Source organism: Triticum aestivum, chromosome 3D, assembly GCF_018294505.1.
Source record: "Triticum aestivum cultivar Chinese Spring chromosome 3D, IWGSC CS RefSeq v2.1, whole genome shotgun sequence".
Lineage (NCBI taxonomy): Eukaryota > Viridiplantae > Streptophyta > Magnoliopsida > Poales > Poaceae > Triticum > Triticum aestivum.
In genome coordinates this window covers 492,358,153-492,364,774 of record NC_057802.1, presented here as the reverse complement: position 1 = coordinate 492,364,774, position 6,622 = coordinate 492,358,153, and positions in this window count along the sequence as shown.

The window sequence follows — 6,622 nt, the reverse complement described above, 5'->3', positions numbered from 1 at the left end:
TCATGTTCATCGGGAGCCAACCTGCTTGGATGGAACGGCCGATGGAAATGAGGCCTGGCGTACCGCAGAACGGAGGAAACGGCCTTGTGTTCGACCGGCCACGGTCGAAACAGGATCCTGTTCATCGGGAGGGGTCTGGCGTACCGCAAAATGGAGGAAACGGACTTCTGTTGGACCTCCTACGGTCGAAATGGGGCCCTGTTGACCGGGAGGGGTGTGGCGTACCGCAAAACGGAGTAAACGGACTTGTGTTGGAGCGCTACGGTCAAAACGGGGGTCCTGTTCATCGGGAGGGGTGTGGCGTACCGCAAAACGGGACTCCACGAGATACTGTTCATCTCCACCGTCGACCTCCTCCAGCTTCCATGGGCTACTGTTCATCCACCGTCGACCTCCTCCAGCCTCCACCTGCGACTGTTCATCCACGGGCTCCTGTTCATCCAGCCTCCACCGCGCGCTCCTCCACCGGCTACTGTTCAACCTGCCCTCTCCACGGGGTCCTGTTCAACCACCCCTCCACGGGCTACTGTTCATCCAGCCCTCCACGGGGTCGTCCTGTTCATCTAGCCCTCCACGGTCCTGTTCATCCACACCTCCACCGGCTCGATCGATTGGGGTCCTGTTCATCCAGCGGCAACGGCCTCTACTACCACGGGGTCCTATTCATCCAACCCCCCACCAGGAACTGTTCATCCAAACCCCCCAACAACGCTCACTGTTCATCAAGGGAAGGAGGCAGCAGTGTTCGATCGGCTTTAGTTAGCAGCAGTAGCGAAGGGATCAATCGATCGCTCGGGTTCAGTAACGCGTAGCCTACAGTGCAATCGCTCGGGTTCAGTTAGAGCCCAACGCCTCGCTCGGGTTCAGTTAGAGCGCAATGCCTCGCACACACGCGCGTACGTACGAGAGAAATGCGCATCGCTCGGCCCCCGACCAGCCACCGTAACTGGGAACTCCCCAATATTTTCCTCGCCCTTGCTTCTACCACGGTTTTTTCCGTCATGGACAGCCCAAAGAATGTCATGCAGCTGCGTCTCCGGCCCGCCCAGGACGAAAAGCCCATTTTCTGTCATGATTTTTTGTCATAGAAGTAGGACCCCACCACATCTATGATGATACCGGGTTTTGTCACAATTATTTTCATAGAAGTGTCATAAGTATGATAGAAAAAAATTCGTTTGGCCCAAAGTGTCACGGATGTGTCTTTTTTTTGTAGTGTTAGCCAATCTTCGCTTAATCTGTAGCCCCTATTTTGAGTTGCAAATATTAGCAACAGAACCAGTATCAAATACCCAGGCCCTACTGCGAGCATTAGTAACGTACACATCAATAACATGTATATCAAATATACCTTTCACTTTGCCATCCTTCTTCTCCACCAAATACTTGGGGCAGTTCCGCTTCCAGTGACCAGTCCCTTTGCAGTAGAAGCATTCAGTCTCAGGCTTAGGTCCAGACTTGGGCTTCTTCACATGAGCAGCAACTTGCTTGTCGTTCTTCTTGAAGTTCCCCTTCTTCCCTTTACCCTTTTTCTTGAAACTGGTGGCCTTCTTGACCATCAACACTTGATCCTCCTTTGTAGGATCGAAAGTATGTCTAGAGGGGGGTGATTAGACTACTTGACCAAATAAAAATCTATCCTTTTCCCAATTTTAGTTCTTGGCAGATTTTAACAACTTAGCACAAGTCAAGCAATCAACCTACACATGCAATTCCAAGAGTATAGCAGCGGAATGTAAAACAATTGCATATGAAGGTAAAGGGATGAGATTGAGGGAGCAAACGCAATGTTGACATGGAGATTTTTTATCCGTGGTTCCGATAGGTGGTGCTATCATACATCCACGTTGATGGAGACTTCAACCCATGAAGGGTAACGGTTGCGCGAGTCCATGGAGGGCTCCACCCACGAAGGGTCCACGAAGAAGCAACCTTGTCTATCCCACCATGGCCGTCCCCCACGAAGGACATGCCTCACTAGGGTAGATCTTCACGAAGTAGGCGATCTCCTTGCCCTTACAAACTCCTTGGTTCAACTCCACAATCTTGTCGGAGGCTCCCAAGTGACACCTAGCCAATCTAGGAGACACCACTCTCCAAGAAGTAACAAATGGTGTGTTGATGATGAACTCCTTGCTCTTGTGCTTCAAATGATAGTCTCCCCAACACTCAACTCTCTCTCATAGGATTGGATTTGGTAGAAAGAAGATTTGAGTGGAAAGCAACTTGGGGAAGGCTAGAGATCAAGATTTATGTGGTTGGAATGGAATATCTTGACCTCAACACAAGTGTAGGTGGTTCTCTCTCAGAAAATATGTATTGGAAGTGTAGGCATGTTCTGATGGCTCTCTCCACGAATGAAGAATGGGGAGGGTATATATAGCCTCCACACAAAATCTAACCGTTACACATAAATCACCAAACTCGGTGGGACCGATTCAGAGAACTCGGTCAGACCGATTTGGTTCATAATGTGACCGTTAGGTGTTTCGGTGGGACCGACATGTCAACTCGGTGGGACCGATATCATTAGGGTTAGGGCATAACGTAATCTCGGTGAGACCGATTACACAAACTCGGTGGGACCGATTTTGGTAATGGGCAAACAGAGAGTTAGTCAGGCAAACTCGGTGGGACCGATTCGCTCATCTTGGTTTGACCGAAACGTTACGAAAAGGAAATAGAGAGTTTGCATTGCAATCTCGGTGGGACCGATCGCTCATCTCGGTTTGACCGAAACGTTACGAAGGGAAACAGAGAGATTACAATCCCATCTCGGTGAGACCGAGATCCCTATCGGTGAGACCGAAAAGACTAGGGTTTCTGGCAGGGGCTAGTCAACTGAACTCGGTGGCTCTGGATAGAAAGAATCGGGTGGGGCCGAGTTGGACTTTTGGTTTGGGACATATGTGGATATGAGAAAGTAGTGGAGGGTTTTGGAGCATATCACTAAGCAATTTGAGCAAGCACCTCATTAAGCAACACCTCATCCCTTCTTAATAGTATTGGCTTTTCCTATAGACTCAATGTGATCTTGGATCACTAAAATAGAAAGAGTAGAGTCTTGTGCTTTGAGCTTGAGCCAATCTTTTGTCCTTAGCATTTTGAAGGGTCCACTTTCTAATCCATGCCATGCCAATCATTGAGCTTTCCTGAAATATCTATCTTGAAATAGCATTAGCTCAATGAGCTATATGTTGTTAGGAATTACCAAAACCACCCAGGGATAGTTGCATTTTCAATCTCCCCCTTTTTGGTAATTGATGACAACATATAGATCAAAGCTTCGACAAATGATAAATAGTATTGAAAAACATCGTCGCTTTGAGAAGTATGTGATAAGCAAGAGCTCCCCCTAAATTTGTGCATTATTTAAAATTTGCTTTTGAATGCAAATGCACAATCGATTAGGATCATGGGTTACTCTTCCATGTCACATACATCTTGGTGGAGCGCTCGAAATGATAGAAGTTAAAGCATGCACTCATCACCAAAACAAGTGAATGATCATCTAGGATATAAGAGATAATATCATCCAACAAGCATTAAGGGTAGCATATGATCAAACACATGATCAAACAAGTATCTCACAAGTAGCTCACACAAGCACACAATAAAGTTTCAAACCAAACCAAATAAGTGCAAAGAGAGATAAAAACCAACACTCTCTCTCTCGAAGCCTATGATCTATACATTTTTCTCCCCCTTTGGCAACAAGTTACCAAAAAGTTCAAAAATGCATAGTGCTAAACGACTCTCAGGCTTGATTTTCAGGAGGTGGTGTTGAGAGAACTCCAAGGACGAAGGCTTCTGATGAAGTAGCTGGAGCTGGTGGAGTAGCTGCTGGAGGTGGAACTGGAGCTGTAGCTGCTGGTGCTGATGTTGTGGCTCTAGTGTCTGTCACTGGCACTGCAGCAGATCTCTGTCCTCTGGGCACGCTGGCAAAAGCATCTGTGGTAGACTTGCCCTTCTTCTCCTCTACTTCCTCCTGAAGTTGCTCAACTGCAGTTTGGATTTCTGTTACCTTGACATCAAGGTCATAGAATTTCTGCTCAATGATCCTCTCCAGACTCTCCTGGTTCTTGGTCAGGGTGGCCAAGCCCTTCTCAATCCTCAGGGTGGATTGGATCAGATATCCAAGCTGGTCTTGCTTGCTCTTCAAGAATACCTGAGATGCCTCTTCCACAGTTGGCATCTTTGCAGCCTTCTCTGCCTTAGCCTTCTCTCTCTTTTCATGTGCTTGAGCTGAAGATGGTTCATTCTCATTCATCACTATTGTGTTATCTTCAAATTCAAGATAGATGGGCAGGTGCTCCTTATCCAAGATGTACTTGCCTTTGCCCATCTTTGAGTTGATGAGCTCCTGAATGTGTGGGGCATACCCACAACTTCTCTTCTGATCAGCTGCAGTCCTCTTGATTGTTTCAACAATCAGGCTCATAACTTTGAACTTCTGTGGGACATCAAATATGTGCAGCAAGTTGATAGCATGTCCTCTGATCATCTTGTGATCACCTGACTTGGGTAGCAGTGTGTGCCTTAAGATCCAGTTGATTGTTGGCAGACCAGACAACAAGTAATGGACAGATCCAAACTTATGTGTATCCAAAGCAGCATCTGGGATCTCCTTTGTACATGTTGGCCATACTGTTGTGGTCTTTCTTCTTCTCTGCATAAATGTCCAAGTCATCCTCATGTTCCTCAGGAGCATTTATAAGCTTGGCCCACTCATCAACTGTAGATTGGTACCTAGTACCCTCAGACATCCACACTATTCTTCCATCTGGATAGAAGTGGGCAGTGGAGTAAAACTGCATGATGAGCTCATCATTCCGTGAGCTTCTGGGCAACAAAGGTATCAACTCCACATGCCTTGAAGCTATCAAGCACTCCAGGGAAGTGATCCTCATTTTCCTTGATGAATTCCCAATCAACCCATCTCATACCACACACAATGGGCTTCTTGTCAAGTAGAATTGTCTCATAGAAGTCCTGTTGTTCCTTAGTGTGAAATCTGTAGTCCATAGCAGTCCTTCTCCTAGTAGCATAGGGATCAGACTCTCTCCATAGTCTCAATCCTGCATCCTTCCTGATCTTCATATTCTCTGCAACTGGGTGTGCATCACTGTGGTCAGGGATCTTGGGCTTCAGCTTTCTCAACACAACAGAATCATCTTCTTCTTCAGCAGCAGCTTGAGGCACTGGGGCCTTGTTCTTCTCTTCAGCGGGTATGTTCCTAGTGCTCCTCTTGGGTTTTGGCTTTGGAGCTGTAGCAGTAGCTTTGGGAGCAGCTTTGGGCTTTGATGGAGCAGCCCCTGATTTGATTGCATCTCCCATAAGCTTTTGAGCTTTGGGTGCTGGTGCAGCATCCTCTTCCTCTTCCTCTTCCTCTTCTTCTGAATCTCTCATCATTGATGGCTTCCCAATAACTCTGGCAATGGTTTCTTGACCCTTTCTTTTCTCTTCTTGCCATCTCCAGTTTCCTTGGGTTCAAGAGTGAACTCCATTGTTTCTCCTGTGGCAGCTTTTCTTGGCTTAGACATGGGATGTCTTCTTGCTGGCATCTTTGTTTTCAGACCTGGCTTAGTTGCAGCAGCTGAGCCATACTCTTTCTTCAGCACTTTCTTCTTTGAAGTGGCTTCTTCTTCAACAACCACATAATCTTCATCTTCAGAGTCAGAATTCCTCTTCTTCCTTGTCCTTGTGGCAGCCTTTGGCAGATTGCTTGGTGTGCTCCTGCTGCCTTCATCGTAGCTGTTAGAGGGATCTGAACCCTCACTCAACTGCACATGTTGCTCAGACCTGTTCTGACTATCACTCTGGTCAGACATCTCTGCAAATACTCTGGCAGCAGACCCTGTGAATAGGTTATAGATGAGGTAGAGTAGATGAGCATCACAAAGTACAGGAGTTTTGCAAAATAGATGACTTAAAAACTTAGTTTTAGTTCTTCACAGAAAGCATTTCGGATCTACCGATTTGTAAACTCGGTGATACCGGAGCAGCTTTTGGAACCTAAACTAGTGAACTCGGTCAGACCGAGTCACAGTTCGGTGGTACCGAGACTGCTAGGGTTTCACAGAGAATCGAACTCGGTCACACCGATTTGCAATTTTTGGTCAGACCGAAAACGCGTGTGCTCTGGCCTAAGCCAAAATCGGTGAGACCGATTTCTACAACTCGGTCGGTCCGAGATGAATTCGGCGGAGACCTAACCCAAAATTTTCAAATCAAAACTAATCTACGGGATGTTTTTGCTGGACAGGATGATTTCAATCGTGGCAAGAATCATGGCAAAGCAATGTGCTAAGAATCGGAGTTAAGGATTAGCACAAAGATCAAGTTCGTACCCTAGTTCGGCGACGAACTTGCTACGGCGGCAACGGCGGTGAAGATTTCCGTTGACGGCGGCGGAGACCAGCGGTGGGAGGTCGCTGGCGATGAGAGGACGATCCGGAGACCCGAAGAGGCAGAGCAGGTTATGTGCAGGCGAGAGGGTTCAGAAAATTTTCCAAAATTTGGCCCGTCGGTATATATAACCTGACCCTGTCGGTGTGACCGAGTGTAACGACTCGATGGCACCGAGATGCAAAACTGCAAGCAGTTACTGCAACTTCGTGTG